Below are 24031 nucleotides of genomic sequence, written 5' to 3'. Positions count from 1 at the left end.
TTATTTTCTTCAATCCATGTTAAGGGTAGCTTGCTCTATAATATAGAGAATAATATTAGATTCCATGCATTTCAAAAAAAAAAATCTCTTACATAGAAAAGATTAGTTTCATATGTAGTATATATTAGTATACATATAAACTACTAAGTAGAGAGCATTATACAGGGATATAAGATGTACACAGTGACAACACTACAGTATGTATTAATGAAAGATCTATAGTTAAAAAATAAAAACAACCATACAACACCTTGTATTGCACTTTTTTCTATTTCATCATTGCCGGTCTAACCTATGTGTGCTGCTGCTGGTTGCCAAGCTGCTCTGCATTGTATCAAGTTCTCTTTTATGAAGACGAGGTACAGAATTCAATGTGTTACATTGTAAAGGCAATAGATTATAGAAAAAGGCTGGCTATTTTTAAGTTTACACATCTAATGGGTGGTAGGTAGTTCCAGGGTTTGAATGATTAACTTCTTGACACTGCATACGGCTTTACTTAACCTTTCAAGTCAAGCATACACAATAGTATGTGTTACATTTACCCCAAAGGAGTAAACAATGACTCATTAAAAAGATCAATGTTTGGTTTTGTGAGAAAACACATGTTCTCATCATTAATGTAAATTACAGTGCAAGTATTTGCAAATTTAATTGTTTCAACTAGTTCAGAGATAACCCTCAAAGTAGTTAAGTAAAGGTATACACACTTAGATAATAGTTATTTCACTTTTAGATAATTTAGGAATGTGTATAAGCTTACTTTAACTTTTACAGAGCAGTAAGTTATTGTTCAGGTTAATTATCAAAGTTAATTCCTATAAAAGTTAAAAGCAGTATACCATGACAAATGCACAGCATGTGAAGTAAAACATTTTCATCTTTTCCCAGGTAGAAGGTAGCTGAATTTGGCCCATAGTGGTTGGTTAAAGCACAGACCAACATGGCAATGAACTGATAAGCATGGTAATATGGTACTGTATATACAAAGTACAGACTTGGAAAAAGCATGGTAAACTGCAGATTTACTGTGGTAAACATTTATATGACAGAGACAAATAGCAGTTAAATCCTCAAGTACAAATTAATTTGTTATAAATATGATAATTTATCTGAATTCATATCTGTAAGTAAATTAAATTATACAGATGCTCACAATGATTTGCGTCTTTGTAATTGCTGATAAAGTGTTTTTCATACTGTGCATGGTAATTACTATGATTGCCTTAATTTTGCACCCATCTTCACATAACGTTTACAAAACACTCTTATATTCGTATAGACGTTTCATATAGCATTTTGCTATAATTCGATAAATTATGCAAATACAAATATTTTTAACCATTTACTACTGTGCGATTATTATGCTAGTATGAGGACCCTCTGACTGTGTGTGAACTGGTTTATTTATATCAATTGTACTTCCAGTTTACACATTATTGCATGAATAAACACACTGTTACATTGTAAAGTTAAAATCAGAGAATTTCTTGGTTCACTATGAGAGGCACTATATAAAATAAAGATTGTTCGATGTTGCTACAGTTCACACAGGAATGAATAATAGGATGTTATCCATTTACAGGCTTTTTTTAGTGAGACCTTTTTAGTGTTTATAGTACCAGCCCCAAAATGAGACTGTGTCATTAACCACACAGCAGCTATCAGGCACACAGTGGAATAATTCCCTTTACACACAGTGCTACCTGACTACTCATCATAGCAAAAAACCAGTGCTGTGCCAGTGAGTCAGTCCCATTCTTTCAAACTCAACCACAAATAAGATCTGTCATTTTTCCATCTATTAAAAAGTAATGTCCTCTCAGCTATATTTTGGTTCCAAGTATAGGCAACCCCTAAATCATTAGTGATTTAAAGTTTTTGCTTCAGTGAATTGAAGAAAAGCCATCAATAGAAATGTAGCATTATACTTTATTGGTTTCCTAGGCCCCTATCAGCTCTAATCTTGGACTATCTAATGTTACCATGACATTGACATACAAAGGACCTGCCTTGCAAATACTAAAATTCCATCAAATCCATGAGATTGGGCAACTATCACTGGATATGGACACCTTTCAATGTTGTTCCATGGTTGAATGACATGTAAGATGGTATGAGTTTGATAATAATGTTATGAAACAGAAGAAATAATACCTTATTTTATTCATCTTAAAAAAAAAGTTCTGTGGGTAGGGTCTACAGTTGATGTCATTAAATCTGCCTTTAAAACATGTATTGGATTGGAAGAACTGGAGACTGGTAATCAAAAGAGCAAGCTGTGACATAGTGAGCTTCCCAGCAAAGATATATAGAGTAAGGATTATCATTCAGATTTGCTTCTTGCTTAAAATGCAAAAACTGTCAAGTGTACATATGAAGAGTCACAAGTATTCTTATCCCCACAGGAGATTTCTGTCACTTAATTGAAAATGTTTTATTTGTATTTATTTATTTTTTTAATGTTACAAGCAACTCTCCCCATTTGTTATGTGCAGGTTTAGAGTGCCATCTGCTGGTAAAGATGTTTATTCTTTTCCCCTGAGAAAATGTTACTCTCATGGTAAAAAAAAAAAAGTTTTCCTTATGGCCTGCAATTAGTGAAAAAAGCAGCAAGTTTGAAGGGAGCTAGTGCCAGATTCATAGATATTGTAAACCCCCTTTTATACATTAAAAAATACATTGATGTTTTATCTGATGGACAGATTTTAGGGGCAGAAGTAAAAAACCTAGGTGTGTTATATTTGATACAGAACTTTCTTTTGAAGCATACATTAAATGTCATAAAAAGGTTTGTTTTTTTAATTTAAAAAATATTGCAAGACTGAGAGGTATTCTTTCCAGGCAGGATGCAGAGAGATTAATGAATGCTTTTATATCCTCTATGATTGACTACTACAATGGTCTTTTCATTGGGACTAACCACAACATTATTTCTTACCTTCAACTTGTACAAAATGCTGCAGCTACAACTTTAACTTGGGTCAAGAGGCGAGAGCAAATCACCCCAGTGCTGGCATCTCTTCATTGGCTACCGGTTAGTTTAGAATAGATTTTAAGGTGTTGCTGCTAACTTATAAAGCTTTAAAAGGCCTTGCACCTCCATACCTTAAAGATTGTTGGAACCATATGTCTGCTCTGATCACTGGATGCTGTCTGTACCTATTATTGAGAAAAAAAAAAAAAAAAAAAAAACTTCAAACCTTTTACTTATATGGCATCTAAATTATGGAACATCTTGCCCATCAAAAGTAGAGAAGCCCCTTCAGTCAATGTCTTCAAGTCTAAACTAAAAACCCATTTCTATATCCTGGCATTGTCACCCAGATGAGCAGATATCCTCCTGCTCCATATTGTTCCCACTGTTTTTTATTCATTTACTTATTTCTTCATCTAGATTAAAATCATACTTTTATAATACAGTTTATATATTCCGTTTTGATTTTTTCTGTTTTTTTAATGCTTACTGTTGTTCAGTAGTATGTATTGTTTTTGCCTTTGTACAGTGCTTTGTGGAGACCTGTTGCAAAAGACTTTATATAAAAATAAAATTGAATTGAAAATCAACACATCCCGGAAGTGCAGTGGTACATCAAATGTTATTCATAGCCCTGAATAGATACAGAACTGTCTCCACTTTCACTGCTTGTGCCAAATAGGTGGGATATTTGTCCGTCCGTCCCCCCAGTGGATTTCTGCAATGGTGACTTCCACCATTTGCACTTTTAGCAGGGGAGAGTACACCTTTATGCCATGAGGTGAATCTCAATAGGGCATATTTTTAATAATAAATCGCTTTTGCAGGTACCATAATCTGTGCACCTGTACTACATACCAGTGACCCACAGCTTAATCATTCTCCCCTTCATCTGTGGATTGTTGAAATCATGATTTAAATATATTAAAAAATGATTAATAGAAAGGAATGCAGTCTCCAATGCTACCAATACAACCCCCCCCAAAAAAAACCCCATATACTTACTATATAACCAAGAAATGAATAGAAAATAAACAGATACTGATACAAATAAAGTCAAACTTCTAAGTCAGACAAAAAAAGAGGGAAACACACATCTATATAGATAGATAGATAGATAGATAGATAGATAGATAGATAGATAGATAGACAGATAGATAGGAGTTAATAGGGAGGCTATTTCAATCATGCCTCTGACTGCAGAAATGAGAAAAAAGTGATCCCTTGTGGAAGAAAGCTGGTAGTTCAAAAGAAGCAAGTACACACACACACACGCACAACACATACATTAGTTAATGAGAAACACATTGTTTTTGTTGTAAAATTTGTATTTATTGCTCTTTAAGTATGAATGGTATACATATGCAGCAAATAAAGCAGATCCCAATCTAATATGGTAGCTCTATTTCAACCAAGAATATTGAACAAATGAGCTGTACTGCACAGTTCAGACATCTTTACATTGGTATCTGATGCTCCACAGGAATGGCTGGCAATGAAAGACACTGTGGAAGATTGCATACATGAATCTTATATCTAAGATACACCTATAATGTACACAATATAGAACGGTAGCCCATACTCAACTAAACCATCACAGTTGATTGTTACTTTTAATATTGTACAAAGAGGGAAAAAAAAGTGCCAAGAGCATTTTCGGAATATAAAATGCTGAGAGCTTACAGATGCCTTAAGTAATTACTGAGCACAATTAAAAGCAGAATACACATTTAAAACAGATTTAGACATCTGTAACACACTGTTCTGGACTGTAATGTACTGGACGTTGATATGATGAATTAAGTACTGTGGTTTCAGGCTACATGTAGATATGTTTTATGTCCAGAAGCCATTGCTTTGATAAAGGATGTTTTCCTGTTTCTAAGAAACTAAAGGTTTGATAAGTAATTTACCTGAGTGACAGAAGTAAACAGGGATTTCAAGGCTTTTAAATTGCAGTGCAAATATTAAATGGTGCGTTTATGGGAAACATGCAGGTACATGTTGTTCTCTTATTTAGTCTGGAAGTATTTATTATGTATAGAACTGCTGTAGACATAAACTGTATTTCCAAACAGTATATTACAGGCAAATGGTTTTTTAAAAAGCGTTCAGTTTGTCCTTGTTACAAAGAAATGACGTACAAATTACTGAGTTTGTGCAACTTGGCTTTCATGTATACTTTAGGATTTTTTTTAAGTTCTCCTTCTGCTTTTAAATGAGAATGCAAAGGACAGTGTTGGGAAAAGTAATCTAAACAAATGGTCCCAGAACATACAATATTGTGCTGCAATAGCGTCTGCATTTCTATTTGTGCGTTATTATTATTAATATATTACAGATAATGTCACAGAAAATAATTAGTGTACAGAGTATACAGTCTGGAGACATTTATGAGCTGTGGTTATGAATCATTATTTACAATGGAATTGTGGAATGAGTTCACTGACAAAAAAAAAATGGAAATAATCTCAAATCAACAAAGCTACCAAGATCAACATTTTAGCAATAAAATAGTTTGGAATTAAGTCAAAGGGTTGTGTAAAAACTAGATCAGTGGTGATAAATCAGAAATTCAGAAGGCAATAAAGCATTTCAGCAGTGCCTGTGCTTTGTATGTTTTTTTTTTCTCTCACATTTAATTGGTTTCCATTGTCCTGGTCCAGCAACTACTGTCACAACAGCAGTCCCTGCATTACAGTGCCTTCTCAAAGTGCCAAGTCTTAATTCAACTGAAGTGACATGAAGCGGTACATTCATGAGGTAAGTTTGGAGTAACTTGGGAGGGGAGAACTTGCGCCTCAAGTACTTGAGAATGTAAAGTGGTAGATAGCTCACAACAGTTACTGCTGACACTTTCCATACGAAGGCCAGGGTCGCGATAAAGGCGACATCTAGGATAAATGAAACATGGAGGATAAGTGGATGTGGAAGCATAATTGGATCAACCTGTGCCGTTTCAAATGAGGATGTCAAAAGGAGCCACTGCACACAAGTTATTCCTAACTCATGGCATCAAGAACCACTTTTCCATGCTACCAATACATCTTACTGGAGACTATTTTGCTCACATATTATACCTCTCTACACTTTAAACTATAGATATGGTACAGTATATCTGAGTTACCTTATATAATTTTCTTGAACTGCCTAACAAAACCCATAAAACAATGAAACACAGAAAGAGAATATGGCCAGATTTACCAAACTTGACAAAAATAAAAACTTAAATTAGTAACTTAAATTAATAAATGGGTCACTGACAATGTCAATGAACGTTCTTAACTTGAAGTTTTGTAACATTTTTGTTTATTTATTTTGTTTTTGAGATTTTTTTTTATTTGATTTTTTAACACCAGCGATATGGAGGTAAGACACAGACATCTATTTATTTATTTTTGGAGTTCAGTTTTTGATCAGTAGTATTCCAGTAAAACTAAAGAACAACAACTGCTCTTTTGAGGTAAAGTTGCTAAGCAACCTTACTTCTAAGAGGTTTTCAGCTTGTGGAACTGACATATGGCGTTAAACAGTAAAGTCAAGCTGTTCATGAAGAAGAAGAAGAAGAAAAAAAAAAATCGGACTTTTAATTATTTAAAATAATTGTTCTTCACTGTTTGAAATGGTAATGGCTTGCAAATGGAATAGCCTGCTTGATAATCATAGCAGTATATTGCAAGTATACAACACAGTTCTAACCATATTTTTAGCTAAAAGAATTCAGCTTTCCTTTTTTTTCAAATAATACTTCCCTTTTCCCATCAATTTATAAAAATTCAATGAGAAAGCATTCCTTTATAAAACCACCTACCGATACCTAAGAAAGCTCTGAATGACACTCTGCCTATCCCTTTACAATGGTAAAACAGCAAGGAGAAGCATGGAAGAAAACTACAAAGACTGTAGCAAGAGATCTACTCAGGCTATACATACAGAACATGAGTGCCCACTAAACTGCAGATTACCTTTATGTTTCTTTTAACATTTTCACCTGTTGTAATTGTTTAAGCATTAGGAAACACCTGGTCTTTCATTACTTTCTCAATACTTGCTTTTATAGCCTTCAGTATACTTTAATACTGTATGTGTTGTTGCAACATTAATTTTTAATCCAATCACAAGTGTTCCGATATAGTTATCCACCGGTCTATAGACAGTACTATTCTATAGCAGATTGACCCATTACAGGTTTTAATATTAACTTAATGTACCACCATGTGTAAAGGTAACAAGTTGCCCACTAAACTTGCATAAAAGCTGTAATGGCTCAAACTGATATGCAGTGGGGATCCCAGTTGCACTCCTGCTGTCCTCAAGTCATTTCAACAAACCACCATTCAGTTCAATCAAAAATGTCTAGCTTTTCATCCAAATTAGATTCTTAGCCATGTTTCTGCTTTCTCTGTTTTAACAATGATGAGAGGAATGTGCAGCAATATGTTATTCACATGGGAAGCTGGAGATTCTATCAAAGCATTTTAAAACCATTTCTAGTGTTTTTAAAAATACATGTAAGGCACCAACAGTAAGCAGTGATAATGCTGTAACAGACTGTTTGCCACGTCTGTAATATTTATTTTTATATCACTTCTGTATGCTAATAGTACACAGTAGATTTTCCATAAGTATATTGTGCAATTATCTTAAACAGCACTTCATTCCAACAACTAAGATTTCAAGAAATCTAAAAGAAAAACGGCAAACAGATAAGCACAGAAGCAACAGAAATATAGTGCTCCGGTGTAATACAGCGCAACACAAATCATGCAGCACATTTTAAATCAGCATGACACAGCCCAGGCTGGCTTTTTATAAGTGTCAGTGATCTAACTATTCAAACAATAATCTTGTATTCTTATGAAATTAAGGTCTTGTGGGAATGTTGCTTTTTGTTTTTGCACCTGCTCCAGGCTTCTGGTATATCATTGACAGATGTTGTGTATGAGATAATGACCTTCTTTGTTTTAGCTTGAAATACTTTCCAGAAATTCTTTTCTGTCAGTTTTCATTAACCTCAAAGTAAAATTTCTTTTTCAATTTCAAAATAAACATAAGCATTAAGTCAATTCTAGTACATTCAATAATATATATATAATATATATATATATATATATATATATATATATATATATATATATTTCCAATTAATCCATTTTAGGGGTTTCCTGGAGAAAACTGATAACCCACAATTATATTTTCTTTAGATAAGCTAACCCTTGTGTATACAATTTTTTGAAATCTGAAATGTTGTGGGTTAATTTTTTATTTTACTTTGCAGTTTCCTGGGCATCAGTATACATTATGCCCTATTTTCCCGCACCATAAAATTGAAAATCCTGTGGAAAGCTGACTTATGCACCGAACTTTATGGCAGAGCCATTTTCTGTGGCTATATAAAGATATTTAATGAATATAATAAATGCATTAAGTCTTGCTTACCTGATTAAAAATAATTAAATGCAACTACCTATAACGCTAATTAAATTCACAACAAATACACAGATAAACATGGTGTGCTTCAATGGTAAACTTACTCCAGCTTACTGTGTAAAAACTAAAATATTCATTGATAAAGGCAAGGGAAGCCACATAGCAGCCAAGACTTGGGAACTCTATGAGAATCATTAACCAGTGCCACACCCTGATGGTCAGTGCAACCATCAGCAACTCTGTCAATAGCAGGGCAGTGAAGGAAATGGACATGACATGCACAACATGTTTCAACAGAAGGCAAACCTTCCTGTTTTCTTGAAGCCATCCTGCCACTTCATTACCTTGTGAACTAAACAAGCACGCCCTTGCTATGACATGCAGCAGCAGAAAGGCTGCAGTATGAATGTAATCTGAAACATACAGAGCTTATAAATTCAACATGAGTTTATAAGGCAATACCCATCTTAGGTAAAACAAAAAAAAAAAAAAAAAACATATTGTTAACCATACTGCACAATGAACTGTCACAAATTTTAGTTCTGTTTTTTAATTTGTAAGATTCTTTGGCCTGAATTAAAAATAAACAAAAAACAGATGTGAACAGTAAAACCCCACAAGGGCCTTTAATGTGTACATACTGTATGTTGTACTGTTATTAAAAAATAAAAACAAAAAATAATAATATTATATTCATCTATGTGTATGTAAGGGATAAGAAAAGACAGGGCGTGGGTTGTGTTGTATTAACATACGGCTGTGGTTGGGTTGGAGGCACGAAGCAAAGCCACAAGCCCTGGAGTGTGTTATCCCGCTTATAAAACTGGCAAAATAATACAAAGAAAAACAAACTTTTTTTAATATTTTTTTTTAAAAACAAACAATTTTATTGTATATTGTTCTGCTTTGGAGAAAAGAATATTCCATCAGACACAGTTAAAACTGGAGGTTTGACATTTCCAACCATAAATACAATAACAGAATACTATTTTAACCCAGCAGGGATCGAAATAATTAATTGTACCCCTGTCCAGCTACTTACCTCAAATACGTGAAGCTAGTTCAAACGAGCGTACACACAGCTGAAAACGTGCTAGACCCGGGGGAAGGGCAAAATTTAGTTGCAGGCTTTGCAACGCGCTAGGCCGTGACGGGGGATAACTAGCCAAAACTGTAAACAAATATACTACTTTTAGCGCAAATGATCAAGAAAAACAAGTAATAAAGCACAACAGAGCAGTAATATATTGATAATTTATTAATCAAACTGTCATTAGACCAAAAAAAGTTCAGCCGTGCTTTAAGCTATATTTATTATAAGTCATAATTCAGTTTAATACCCCATATATATATTATATATTAATTTTTATATATATATATATATATATATATAAAATGGGGTTTTAATTTATTCTTAATACAAGAGTGGTAAAATGTGACTGACAAGTATCTGGGTAACGGATACCCGAGTGCTGATGTATATATATTTTTTTAAATACTGATTTAAAGAGCCTTTTTAAATTGTTTTCTTTAAATACTTAACTTATCTTATTACATGTGACAGGGTGGCTTCTTATCAGTTTAAGTTTGCTGTCTTTGGCATTACATAGAATGCACGAGACAGCAAAATAGGTAACGCTGCGACGCATATACGTATATACAATGAGGGGTAAAGAATCAGAGTTACGTACATATGTTAGAAGTTAATATATACAGTTTTATGTTTCATTATAAATTAGACACATTTTCTGTGAAAAATTCTGGTTTTCTTATTTTCTATGCATGAGACAATACGCTTATGACAAAGTTAGTTGTACAGAAATCTTTAGAAAATCTGCCTTTTCATTAGCTAACAGGGGCATTTAATTTTAAGGATTTTGACGTTACCAAGGGTTGTTTAGAAGAAATGGCTCTAAAATCGACCCCAACAATCGTTCCCTTCAATGCTGGCAGGAGACACTGGGATACAGGAAATTTGGGAAATGTGATCCCAGCAATTAAGAATTTGAAAGAAAATGCAGCCCAAAGCTTTCCACTGAATGTGTCTGGGTATGATGTTTACTGTATTTTGATAGTCTTTCATTTATTTATAACATTGCATAAAATGTGCTTCGTGGACTCTAACTGATCACATAATTGCATTTTCTAACAAGGCAAACACTGTGTAATACATGAAACTTGATTGGCAGGTCATTTCAAATTTTGCTCATTTTTTGTTTGTTTGTTTTTTTTAATTTATTTTTTTACTTATTAGCCTTTAATTAAAAACATCGATTTACGCTACAGACAAAACGCAATATGTGACTGTTGATGAAATTCAAGCTACTGAGAAACTACAGACAAAAATGGTTGAATAATTGTTAAGATTTATTACTGACAAATTTAAAAAGAGGACACAAAAATAAAAAAAAAGATTTTAAAGGGCACCTAAGGACCTTTTTATTTTACCGTGTTACATGTTCCCATGTGTTGCTACAACTGTTTAAGTAAGGTGCATGTATTCTTTTAAAAAAGTGTTACATTTTAACCACTTTTAATGTAACAAGATGGCTTCCCATGTACCAGCAAAGACTTCTCAGAACTACATTTTCCATCATCCTCCTGCTCACTGATAAATCCATCTCAGTTACATATGTGAGTAAAACTTTAAAAAAGTGGTCAAAATGTAACTAATAAAAACAATTTAAACAATACACACCTTACGTAAATAGTTGTACCAACACATGGGAACATGTAACACAATACAATGAAAAGGCCCTTATATGACCTTTAAGAGCTCCTAGTCCCTTTAACACTTCTGCCTTAGTTATGCTAAAGTTATTTACAGTAAAACTGGATAGGAACAGGTCGACATGTGGGGCTTTGTAAAAACTTGTGAGAAGTAATCATTTCATATATTTACTATTTTTTTAACATCACGTAAATCATAGAAAATACAAAATGATACCGCAAAAGTCTACTAGAAGTCATAATACCAGTACATCATTTCATGTTAGACTTCGAAATGTCACATTTTTAAATTTTTGTCAGTTTTTCATTAAGTATATGGAAAACTAGAAAATGGTATGTAATTCAATATGTTAATGTCACATTACTCAGCAGGTTTAATTTGACTTTATGAAGCACAATTAGTTAATTCTATAGGTTGATGCAAAACATCTGGCCATAGCTGTAGATGACCCCAGTTTCGTTTGTCATAGCACACTGCTTACACAGACACAGGTACTGTAAAGCTGTTGTAAATGGACAAACTAAGAGAATATGTAAATACCTTTGCTTTTCATTTGCTGTATTCACGAAAAGAAAAAAAAAACTTGTTCCAGCTGCCAAATATGTACAGTAATATTGCAGTAAGTAACGTCCAGTGATAATGAACTGGCCTTAGGTATATATATAAAAAAAAAAAAAGAAATGAAAAAAGGTGGAGTCCTTTTAAACCCTTTCACTGTTAATTTAGCAGTCCGGTAATACCATATGAAATCATGCCCACTAATCACTTTTCCAAGCTAGTACTAATTAGAAGAGAAATCCATCAAATAACCAAGAGTTAGCTCAGAAGAATTAGGAGGCTGTGGTTTCCATCTCCAGACAAGGTTGGCTTGACCTAGACATCAGTCTGAAAAAAAAAAGCTCTAGGGCACACTGGCTGCCTGTCTAGTGGGTGGGTGTTATCCTGCTTGGTGATAAAACAAATACTAATAATCATAATAATAACAGTACTGTAATATTGCTGTGAGACCTGAGTTAGCCTCCTGAATTACTTTGGGAAGTGGGCCCTGTGAGCAGTGCTATTCATGTCACTGGAAAATGTTATAAAACTTCTTACCTTTGTGAGGTCCTCCTAAAGTTCAGGATGTAAGAGAATAGTCTCTGGTTTTACATCCTGGTCTAAAACTAATGAGAAAACTGAAAACATTGTGTAGATTGTTGCATACCTGTAAACACAGCAGAACACAAATGAAAGTGTGAAGGATCACCTCCAGTCTTAAATACACGTTTGATCACAGCAGTGGTCCTCAAAGTCGTGTCCGCGAAGCCAGGCCATAGTGCCCGCGACAGCTGTTTTTAAATTATGGGTCGTGAACACATTTCTGGCGGGTCGTAGCGTAAGGGAAAATAAAGAAAGCTTTAAACACGTTTTCCAACAAAAGCGCCACAGCAGTCTGTTAACAGTGCTGCTCGCTTATGTTATGCTTGTACATACGCAACATTTTTTTCTTTATGAATGACTTTTGCGATACGATCAACCAATTAAATAGCTGCATTGTCTCTGCGGTTGCCCAATCATAAGTTAGCTAGGCGGGACATAAACTGTGTCTGTTTCAAGTGCAGGTACTAACTGTAAGTTTAACCAATAGGAGAGTCAAATATCTGCCAAGTTTTAAGCAGCTGTCCAATCATAAGCAAACAGAGGCCACTGACGGTATTTGCATGAAAATTGAAGGCGCGAGTAGCCAAATGGGAAGTGAAAGATCTGACAGCTGTCCAATCATTCGTGAGCAGAGGCGGAGTGTTAATATGCCGGGTAAGCCCTGAATTTCGACGGCTGTTATTGAGAAACATAATACATTTCAGTATGTAGAATTTAATTTTCTATCTCTATTTTATTTATTTTTTTAAATTTCACCAGACAATGGAAACACCGTGGTGGATTTAGTAACGAATGCACTTTCTCTGAATAATTGTACTGGAGATGAGCGATCTTTAAAACAGAGTAGTGTTGACAAATTTGTCAAATTGAAACAAAGCGAGATGCTATCTACACTTTTTTTATTTTAGTTTATTCATGGTTATCTGTGTTATTTAAAAAATATTTGCATTGCGTATTTTATGCAAATTATTTAAAGAATAAGCGCAGCACACACAATTACTGTGAGACTTGGCCTTATTAGAGTGCCTTCTCGTGACATATATAGCAATAGTCAGCGTACCCACAAACAGCCAAGTATGATCAATTTATGCCCATGCCAAAATTAATTTGAGGACCGCTGGATCACAGTATACTTACTGCCTTGTGTACTATGTATTGTTGCATATTTCTTTTTTAAAACCATGCGTTATTTTTATCCACATGCCCTGAATCCATTATTCAACTTGGAGATTGCTATAAAAGTCATTTCATTCCATTATTGTCTGTTAACTGAACACCAGATTGATGCATAATTCTTTGCATGCAAAATTATGAAGCTCCCTATTGTAAAGCCCATCTGGTGTTGGCCTCTCCCCGCAAACAGATAACAGTGCCATTCTATTAAACACAATTTGAAGCATTACGGTCAACATAAGGTGGAGATAGGTGAGAACCAACGTTAAACAAATAAATACTAAATGCAACAAAATGATATTTTTTCTTTTGTTAAAAACTGGAACTTGAAACTCGATACTACTTTTTGACATAGTGTAGATAACGCCTCAGAATCAAATGAGAGACACCATACTGCATCCACAACCTCTTTGATTTGTGGCACAAGAAAAAAAAAAAAAAAAAACAGATGCAAAATAGAATACTGGAGAAAATATAGCCTAGAATAAAAAGGGAACATTGGGGGAACATTACACGTAAAAATGAAACCTAACCAGTAATTTTCTGCACATTTTTAGTGCTACAAGGTACTCTACCTGCATTGTGGCAATTATAAGGCCTCTGTGCATGACAAACTGACCCAGGGCAGCTGAACACTTGTAGCTGTTGCAGCCATGGACCGTCAGCAACCTGCTTGATGGAGAAATCTGCAGCCAGAGATGTTTGTTTCCCCTCCTACAAGAAAAAAAAAAAAAAATAAAAAAGATTATTGATAAAGGGTTACCTTGACCAGAGTCTCTCATTCAGTCACAGTTTTTTTTTTTTTCATGATTTTAAGTTAATATGTACATTTCATTCTGTCTCTTACTGTATAGTACTGTCTTCTTATGAGGCAGAAGATGGTCTTACAACATACGAGACAGGGTGACACACACTACACACTACTTGATACACATAATTGTTATAGGAAAAAAAGAGGATCCACATATTACATGATTTTATTTCGAAGTGATGAAATCAACCTTTGTAACTTACAATTGGATTTATGTCTTTTTTTTTTTTTAAAAAAGGTTTACCTTTCCTTTTATTCCAATTCCACAGTCAGCTGTTTGGAGCACACTAACATAATTTCCTCCATCACCTGTAAAAGAAAATTCTAATTGTTTTGTATGGGTTTTATTTTATGGGGGCTTGTCATGACTAATATAGACCTCAAAATGTAGTCTGATAAAATGAACAAAAACAAATACTGAAAGACATTGGCCAATTGCCTGATCCTATAATACAATTTATTAGAATAGGATATTCCCATAAAATGTGCATTTTGTGTGAAAATGTACAATCAGTTACCAGGAATATGTCATTATCAGTTATGAAGTTAAGTGGAATACACAGCAAATCTAAAATTAAAATGAAACTGTACACAGAATCAAAAAGGTTGGATTTTAGATGTAGTTGTATGCCCCCTGGTGGACATTCATTGATATTACTGGTACTTTTATCAGGCAGATTGACACCTGAATTGTGAAGTCCCAAGTATCTGTGCTCACCTGTTGCACAGGTATGCTTGCCAGTGTGCTGCTGCAGTAGTTTCACAATCTGGGCTTTCTGTATGGGAGAGCATCGACGGCAGACCATTGCTGGACACTGGCACGCCAGCTCCACAAACTCATGCTCGCAGTACTTCAGGCAGACCTAAGTTACAGAAAGGGCACTTTCAAAACAAACTTCTGTGACGGCATTGAGAATAACTTATGTTAAATACTGATACATGTGTTGTTAAAACTGTAAATAGCTGGCCGTTCTGTATTCACTGGGTAAGGCAGAAAACACTAGTAAACTGTTAGAAAAAGAATCCAGTTCAAAAAGGAAACAAGGGGAGTATTGTAACAACAGCCTTGTAGATTAGCCGAGTTATTGTTTGGTGCAAAGAATATGGAATGTAAAACTTTAAGTTTAGCAATTCCTATAGAACTGTAAAGTTTATCTCCTGGCAAGTTGAATTCTACAGTAGTTTTTACCTGTAGCGAGTCCCCTGAAATGACAAAGGCGCTGTCATGTTTTCTTCTGAAAGCATTCAGCTCCAAGTGAGCTTCTCCTTGGTTTAACACCTGGGGTTACTGATTAGCACTATTAAAAGTAAGAGTAATGTAAGCACCAGCTATCCATGAATCACCATCAGATCTAGGAACACACATGACTTATGAAGATGTCTTGTGCTTGTTTAGTTTTTGCTGTAATGGAACACATCCAAGCCTGTGACTTCTACAGTATGTTTTTAATTATTAAGCTCAGCTTGAAAAACCTGAAATGGCTCAGACTTGTATGCACTGGTAATCTAATTTTCATCCCTGTGTCGTCCCTTTTGGTTTTACATTTTGATTATACAGAAATCTGTTCACAAAAGAAACAGGCAATGGAAAATGTGATCCATTTTCAGGATCTGAATAGACAGTTTCAAGTAAAGCACTTAATAATGTATTATTTGAAATAAGTGAGGCATATCATTATAAAACCCCATACTGTGGCTAATTGTCTGAAGCTACATAAATACAAGTTATCATAGGCAGTTTGCTTTAGTTCGACAATCTTCGAATGCCCACTGAGACCACTTAGCACTTAAATTATTGTGTGAATATATTTAAAAAGAAATGTCATACGTTTCACAGAAAGTAAACAAGTAGCCCACTGGCGCTGCATGCCTATCAAACAGGCTTTGGACAGTGAAAGCTGTACTATATACATATTGTGTTGAAAAAATGAAACCTGTTTATTGTAAGATAAAGCATTTCACATTTGCTGTCTAACTTTTACTGTATTACTGTACTTTATTGAATATGATTCTGATTCTGATAATGATTATTATTATTATTATTATTATTATTATTATTATTATTATTATTAGTAGTAGTAGTAGTTTTAGTTATTCCATAAATAAATTAAAGAACGATTTAACATAATAAATTTTGATTATTTAAACTGGATATATTATAATATCTAATAATATATATATATATATATAATATATATATATATAGAGAGAGAGAGAGAGAGAGAGAGAGAGAGAGAGAGAGACGCACACACACACACACACACACACACACAGAGTGTACAAAACATTAGGAACACCTGCTCTTTCCATGAAATAGACGAGGTGAATCCAGGTGAAAGTTATGATCCCTTATTGATGTAACCTGTTAAATCCACTTCAGTCAGTGTAGATGAAGGGGAGATGGGTTAAAGAAGGCTTTTTAAGCCTTGACGCAATTGAGAGATGGATTCAGAGGGTAAATGGGCAAGACAAAAGATTTAAGTGCCTTTGAACAGGGTATGGTAGTAGGTGCCAGGCATGCCGGTTTCAGTGTGTCAAGAACTGAAACGCTGCTGGGTTTTTCAGTTTCAACAGTTTCCCATGTGTATCAAGGATGGTCCACCACCCAAAGGACATCCAGCCAATGGCAGGCAAGTGGTCGAAAATGTCTAATTGATGAAAGAGGCAAAAGGAGGCTGACATGAATTGTGCAGAGCAACAGACGGGCTACAGTCAGTCAACTGACAGTCCAGTACAACATGGGTGCCGAAAGACCTATAAGAGAATGCACAACTCGTACCTTGACACGAATGGGGTATGGCAGCTTACGACCTAACAGAGTTCCACTTCTTTCAGCAAAACACAAGAAACTGTGGTTGCAGTGGGCTAAGGAACGAAAACACTGGAGGATTAGAAAAACATTGCCTGGTCCGATGACTCCTGGTTCCTGCTGTTTCACGCTGATGGGAGGACTAGGGTATGGAGAAAACCATGAGTACATGCATCCATCATGCCGCGTGTCAACACTGAAGGGTGCTGGTGGTGGTGTGATGGTGCGGGGTGTGTTTTCATGGCACACATTGGGCCCCTTGATAAAAGTGGAGCAAAGTTTGAATGCCACAGGATATCTGAACATCATTGCCAATCAGGTGCATCCCTTCTTGGCAGCAGTGTATCCACCTGCTTATGGTTTTTATCAGCAGGGTAATGCCCCATGCCACAAGGCTAGAATTGTCCAGGAATGGTTCCACGAACATAACAGTGAATTCAGCTTACTGCAGCGGCCTGCCCAGTCACCAGATCTCAATCCAATTGAGCATCTGTGGGATGAGATGGAACGAGCTATTCGGAGTAGAGATCCACTACCAGAAAACTTGACACAACTGTGGGAAACATTGGAGTCAACATGGGCCAGCATCCCTGTGGAACGCTTTCTACACCTTGTAGAGTCCATGCCCCGATGAATTGAAGCTGTTCTGAGGGCAAAAGGGGGTGCAACTCAATATTAGGAAGGTGTTCCTAATGTTTTGTACACTTGTGTGTGTGTGTGTGTGTGTGTGTGTGTGTGTGTATGTATATATATATATATAAATAAACAAAAACACAATAAGAACACAAACATTCATATTTTGATTCACAATTTAAAATTCAGATGTTTTACACACTAGTTCTTAGCAAAAACTGCTGAGAAGAATGTTCATATATAGTAAACAAATACCCACATTTCCTAAATGGTAATGCATTGGAGCATTTTGCATTAAAAGCTAGGTGTCAGTCAGTGCTAACTTGAAACAAAAGGCGATAGTGTTATGTATTTTATTTGACTTCAAAGAAATCTGCGCAGTCTAATTAAGGATTACTGTTTTCATTTAATCTTTAAAGCCCAAAAGGTCAAGAAGAAATTGTACTTGAATATAACCAGATTCTTCAACATTCTAACTGACTGCAGGGCGCTATTAATTATTCAGATTTCCCTTTTTCCAATAACAAATTACATTTATATGTAAATTATATCCAAATAATTATGTTTGAAAATTAATTAGAGTTGTTTAAAATATACTGGTTACGGGCTTGTCTAACCCCTAACAATGAACATATGAGTAGAATGGACTAAGTGCTGTGTTTTCACATTATTTAATTCAGTGGGATTTCTGTTAAACTAAAGGGTTAACTTAAGCACATTTAAAACTTTAACATGCCGGTCTGAAGATATGAATATCCTGAATCCTGGACACCAAATGTGAGCTTTCAGCAATGCAGGTATCAGTTTATCCCCTGTTAACATCCATATCTGAAACAAATGGATCATTTTAGTAAGCAAGCAATAAGTACCTTGAAAAGCATATACAGCTCAAGTTAATAAAACATGTATTTTTTTTCACAAAGATGATTATTTAAATCCATCCCTCTCATTGAAAATAACGGCAGGTGATCACATGCTGTAGAGGTTTTTAAACTATGGAGGGAATTGATCCAGATAAATTGTTTACACGAATAAAGAGTTTGAAAGCTATGGAATGTCAATTAGAACATTTTATTAGAGGCAAAAATGAATATAGGCAAAATCAACAGTGTATGGATGAATTTACCAGAGAAAATCATAAAATCAAATAAGTTTAAACTTTAAAAATAAACTAGTCTAGTAGACATTAACTGTTAATCCTCTAAACGTAGTTTCCTAGTAGCAGGGCTTCTGTGATTGTTTATTGTAAATATTAGTGTAGTGATTGTATAAACAAGAATGGGATTGGTTGTCATGTGGAACCTGATGCTCTGTGTGTAGCAGCCTGCCTGCTGTGTTTAGTTGCGGGAACGAGCAGCGTGTGTGTGCTTACCAGCTGCGAGCTCCTAATCAGCACATAGGCCCGGTTCAGCAGAGCGACAGGAATAAAAGGGTTAGACAGATCAAGGCTGCTGTAAAGCCATAGGAGTCAGAGCGCTGCTGCTGCCGAAGCATCGGTCCTTCTGAGCTGCGGAACGATTGGGTTCAGGAAACAAAGCCAGTTTTGTCAATCACACCTGTCAATCACACAGTGAACGCGCATCCACATCACTCATTAATTCATTCAGTTGTGCAGCAGTCCCATGTCACAGTCCTATACAGTAGGTTTTACTAAATAAAATACAATTGTGTGCATAATTTCCTGCAAGAAGTGGAGGCAGAGATGAGATCCAGCAAAACAGCCTTTTGACATTTCTTGTGACATATCATTTAGCAACACTGCTACACTAATACACTATTACATACTGCATACACTGCTACTGGATCACCCAGTATTAGTTTTCTTAGTCTTAGTGCAGATTAGGAAAAAATATTTTCGACAGAATGTCAGTGCTCGTTGCTATTTTATATAACACATCCATCCTTTGTACATCAAAAACATTTTTGTTTGCCTGGTGGCTACTATTCAAAAGGCAAAATCGATCTGGCAGACAACCTCCAATTTGTTGGAATGCAGACAGTGATAACTGAATAGAGGGGTTCAAGATCTGATGAAACAGCAGTTGTACATATCAGAAAACCACCAAATGAGTTCCACATTCCCACAGCCAGCAAAAAAAAGATGCCAACATATGGATGGGAAGAATACAGCTGATAAAGCCACAATGAGCACTACAGTGAAGATATTGAACATACACTCTGAAGCACATCCATTCACCAAGGTTACAAGGTTATAACATTGTCTATTACAAATAGTGTTTTTTTTAATTAACCTTTATTCCTGCATTTCTCAGTAGCTCAAGGGTAGGCCTCACGTCAGCCTGCAGCTGGCCCTTGACTCCTGTGAGGCACAGAAGTTCCATCTCACGCTCTAAACTCTCAACAACTGCAGCTACTCTCAGAGCACGGTCATGTATGCTTAACTTGGCTTGGTTATAACGGCTCTGTGGAGAGACCAATTATACACAGTATATATATATATATATATATATATATTTCGTATGAGCTTAACATGCAGCCTACAGCACTCAGTATTCCCAGGTGGTCTCCCATCCAAGTACTAACCAAGCCCAACATTGCTTTGCTTAAGCATTGCATGGTAAGATCGATTTGAAGAGCTGTTTGCCGTCAGAGACGTTGCCCAGGGGTCACTACGAGGAAGTAGCTCTTCTTGACCCCCATATACAGTAAAAATGTATAACATATTTACTTCTTAACATACTTCTTAACAGTTTTTGCTAATATAAAACACAGTACAGATTACGAAAAATTTGGCTGGAGTATAATACAAGGATATTTCTTTTTGTGATGTTTAATATTAAATAACTACATTTAACGTTACTTGATTGTATACTGTATGAGTACCCACCTATTTCATATTTTATTTGTTTAATGCAATCAGATCATTTATACAATACAACAGTTATTGTCTCCGAGACGAAATTAGATTTTATTAATTGTTAAAATAATAATAAATAATATATACATACAGATAATTACTTCTACTGAGGACTAAAACAGCAATCAATTATTTACATATTATACCTCAAAATCCTGGTATTGATCTTCTGACAATGACTTATTTTCTACCACTAGAGTGCGTAGTCCTTCTCTTGCCATGTTGCCACACTGAAAAAGAAAGAAAAACAGAACTTTTGACAGACTTTTGTGATGCTTTCTCTGAAGGCCCAACTGAAACATTAAAATTAGTGTTTCGTGTGCACCTAACCCACTAACTAACAATTACTGACCAGAGAACTATGGAGATTAGACATTACAAATGGAGATTAGACAAAGGGGCATTCAGAACAGAAAATAGGAGGCACTTTTTTACACAGAGAATTGTGAGGGTCTGGAATCAACTCCCCAGTAATGTTGTTGAAGCTGACACCCTGGGATCCTTCAAGAAGCTGCTTGATGAGATTCTGGGATCAATAAGCTACTAACAACCAAACGAGCAAGATGGGCCGAATGGCCTCCTCTCGTTTGTAAACTTTCTTATGTTCTTATGTTCTTATGTTCACTCTGCAGATGGCTACTTAAAAACAAACAATTAAAAAAATAAATAAAACAGAGACAGGGTGTGTGATACACTTTTCACATATAACTGAAGCACATTTACAGCTTGGAAGGACAGTGCGGAATCTGTCTTAAGGAGTAAGTACCAGGGTTCTGAAAAATATACCGTTACACATGCCCACGTGTTACTACAACTGTTTAAATAACTTACCTGCCATTTTCTTTTCACTGTTAACATCCTGATAACTTCAAAATGTGTTTCAAAGCTCTTTTCAAAATGTCTGCTCAATTGCACTGATAGTGTAAGGATTATCGTCCACATTGTCAAACAAGTAACACAGCAATAACGATCCATGATGTAGTACGGAACAGAAAAGCCAGAGTACTTAAGTATTTATTTATTTATTTATTTATTTAAATTCCTGCAGTGATTTAGAGAATAGTACACTAGAGCAGCCATTTTGAAAAGAGCTTTGAAACAAATTTCAAAGTTATTAGTGTAAAAAGTTATCAGGATGTTAACAATGAAAAGAAAAATGACAGGCACATTATTTAAACAGTTTTAACAACACACGGAGACGTGTAACACTATTTTTCAGAACCCCGCTACTTACTCTTTAATGTTAAAAAACAAATTATAAGACATACGTTTTAAAAGTAATTTCTACAACAGTCTCTTCAAAATGATGTTAAAAAAGTTCTCACATGACCAAGCAGATAGAGTGCTAACAAGGTCATATCATTGCTCTCAAATACTTCCAGAGCCAGTGATCTCTATGCAACAGTACAGAAGTATAAAACCATCAATGACAAATATAGCTGGCAGCTACATTTAAAGGGGAAAAAAAAGACGAAGTGGTCTAAGTTTAGGTATAGTATTAAAATTAGTTCAAGTGAAACAACTGCATTGAATATTTATTGACATGTCCTTATAACCCCAAACAAATTAAACAAGGATATTACAATTAATTGTACATCATTAACACCACAGTTATGGTTATGACATGTTATAAGGTCTCCAGGGAATTTAGTTTATTTAGGTCACTAATTAAATAAAATTGCCCTACAGCAGGTATTGACTGAGAAATATTGCCAATACAATTATGAACATATGTACACGGATCAGTTGCTTTTGTTATTAGCTCTGTTTAGACAATTGTCTTTGATTACTAAGAGTTCATTATGGCTAAAAATGTAAAGACAATAAAGTTAAATTAAGTTTAAATTAGAAAATGTAAATCATGCAATAATGTGTACATTATTGGATAGGGTACTAAAAATAATAAATCTCATTTTTACTTTATCTTGCAAGAACAGTTTTTATCTTCTTTTGACAGATTTTTTTTTTATTTCAAGAGGATTACGTTATTACACTTTGTGTGTGTGTGTGTGTGTGTGTGTGTGTGTGTGTGTGTGTATATATATATATATATATAATATATATATATATATATATATATATATATATAATGTTAGGCATTAGAGTTCCATTCATCTGCTTTGAAACATTACAGGTCATATCCTTCCTACATGAGCAGTTTTAAAAATTGCAATTACAAAGTGGCTTATAAACAAAAAACTTGTATTTATTAATTTGTAATTTGTAAATACTTACCGCCTCCTCTAGCCAAACTTTGTACTGTACAGTAATGGACATTGCAACATCAGCTCCTTTCATGTGAAATGTAATGTCACCAGTAGACTCTTCCAGTACAGTATTATAAACATAAGGCATTTTTAAACAAATTATTACAAATAACATTTTATGAGCGTCATTCATTCAAATGTGATTGAGGTCCAATCCCAAATTAAATAATATATAAAGTGCTGGTTCTTTTACCTTACAAAATGATAGAAAATAAATGTAAACTTATATTCACCGATAAACATTAGTACAGATAACGTGCTTTTATAGGACTGGAATTCATGTTTGTGCATCCTTTACCTAAAATAGGTATATTAGTTATTTAAATATTTCATAAAAGAAAGTATTTAGAAACCTGTACATTAACTAATTAGATTTTGTATTGCACTTTTTACATATCAGGTTGAATCAACCAGGTAGTGTGGTCATTCTCCATAAACAACCAAAAAAATCAGTAATCATCAGATTTCAACTACAAGTCTCCTAGCTGACCGGGAGCAACCAGTGTCTGGCCGAAACCACAGGAGGAGGCGCAAAAATGAACCCTCCACCTCCAAAAGCACAGCAAAGTCAAGTTATTTTTGATGGGAGTGATGCAAAAAAATAATAATAATAATAAAAAAAAAAAAAAGTATGAACACAATTTTTTTATTTATTTTTGTGCAAAATTCCTTACTCTAACAATGATTTTGTTCTCAGATTAAATGGGAAAATCTGCATGATGTAAAATGTGAGGATTTGTCCACCAGGGGTCTTCAGCTGCATTGAGGTCAGGTCCCTGTTAACCAGCGTCAAGCCTAAACTCTGTCCACTGCACCAGAGCCACCTAAAAAATAGAATTTTCACAGTGTCAGGGGTCAATTACACTCTTGTGTAAACTGCACTGGAGTCAAATAGCCAACAGAGGTGAAAGGTTGCGATGCTTCTAAATATATACACTTTGGATCAGATGTCATCACCCTTATTATCTCAGAAAGGATACCATATGTCACAAAGAAAAGTAAACGTTCACTAAATCTATAGCATAAAATATTAAAGTGATCAACGCACATAAAAGACCAATATAGACCCAATATCACCTTGGCTCATTTTTAGCCAAAAGGGAAAGTGAATCTTGAAATGTGGCACATTTTCTTTTAATCAACTGGTCACATTAGGAATACTGTCATTAAATAAAAAAAAAA

General features: G+C 34.9%; 1 pseudogene; it reads right to left on the bottom strand.

The window, feature by feature from the left end:
- Nucleotides 1-24031, bottom strand: part of LOC121309221 — a 160862-nt pseudogene that overhangs the window by 24207 nt on the left and 112624 nt on the right.

The sequence above is a fragment of the Polyodon spathula genome, chromosome 3 (genome assembly GCF_017654505.1).
Source record: "Polyodon spathula isolate WHYD16114869_AA chromosome 3, ASM1765450v1, whole genome shotgun sequence".
Taxonomy (NCBI): Eukaryota; Metazoa; Chordata; class Actinopteri; order Acipenseriformes; family Polyodontidae; genus Polyodon; species Polyodon spathula.
This window is presented reverse-complemented; position numbering and strand designations above follow the sequence as displayed.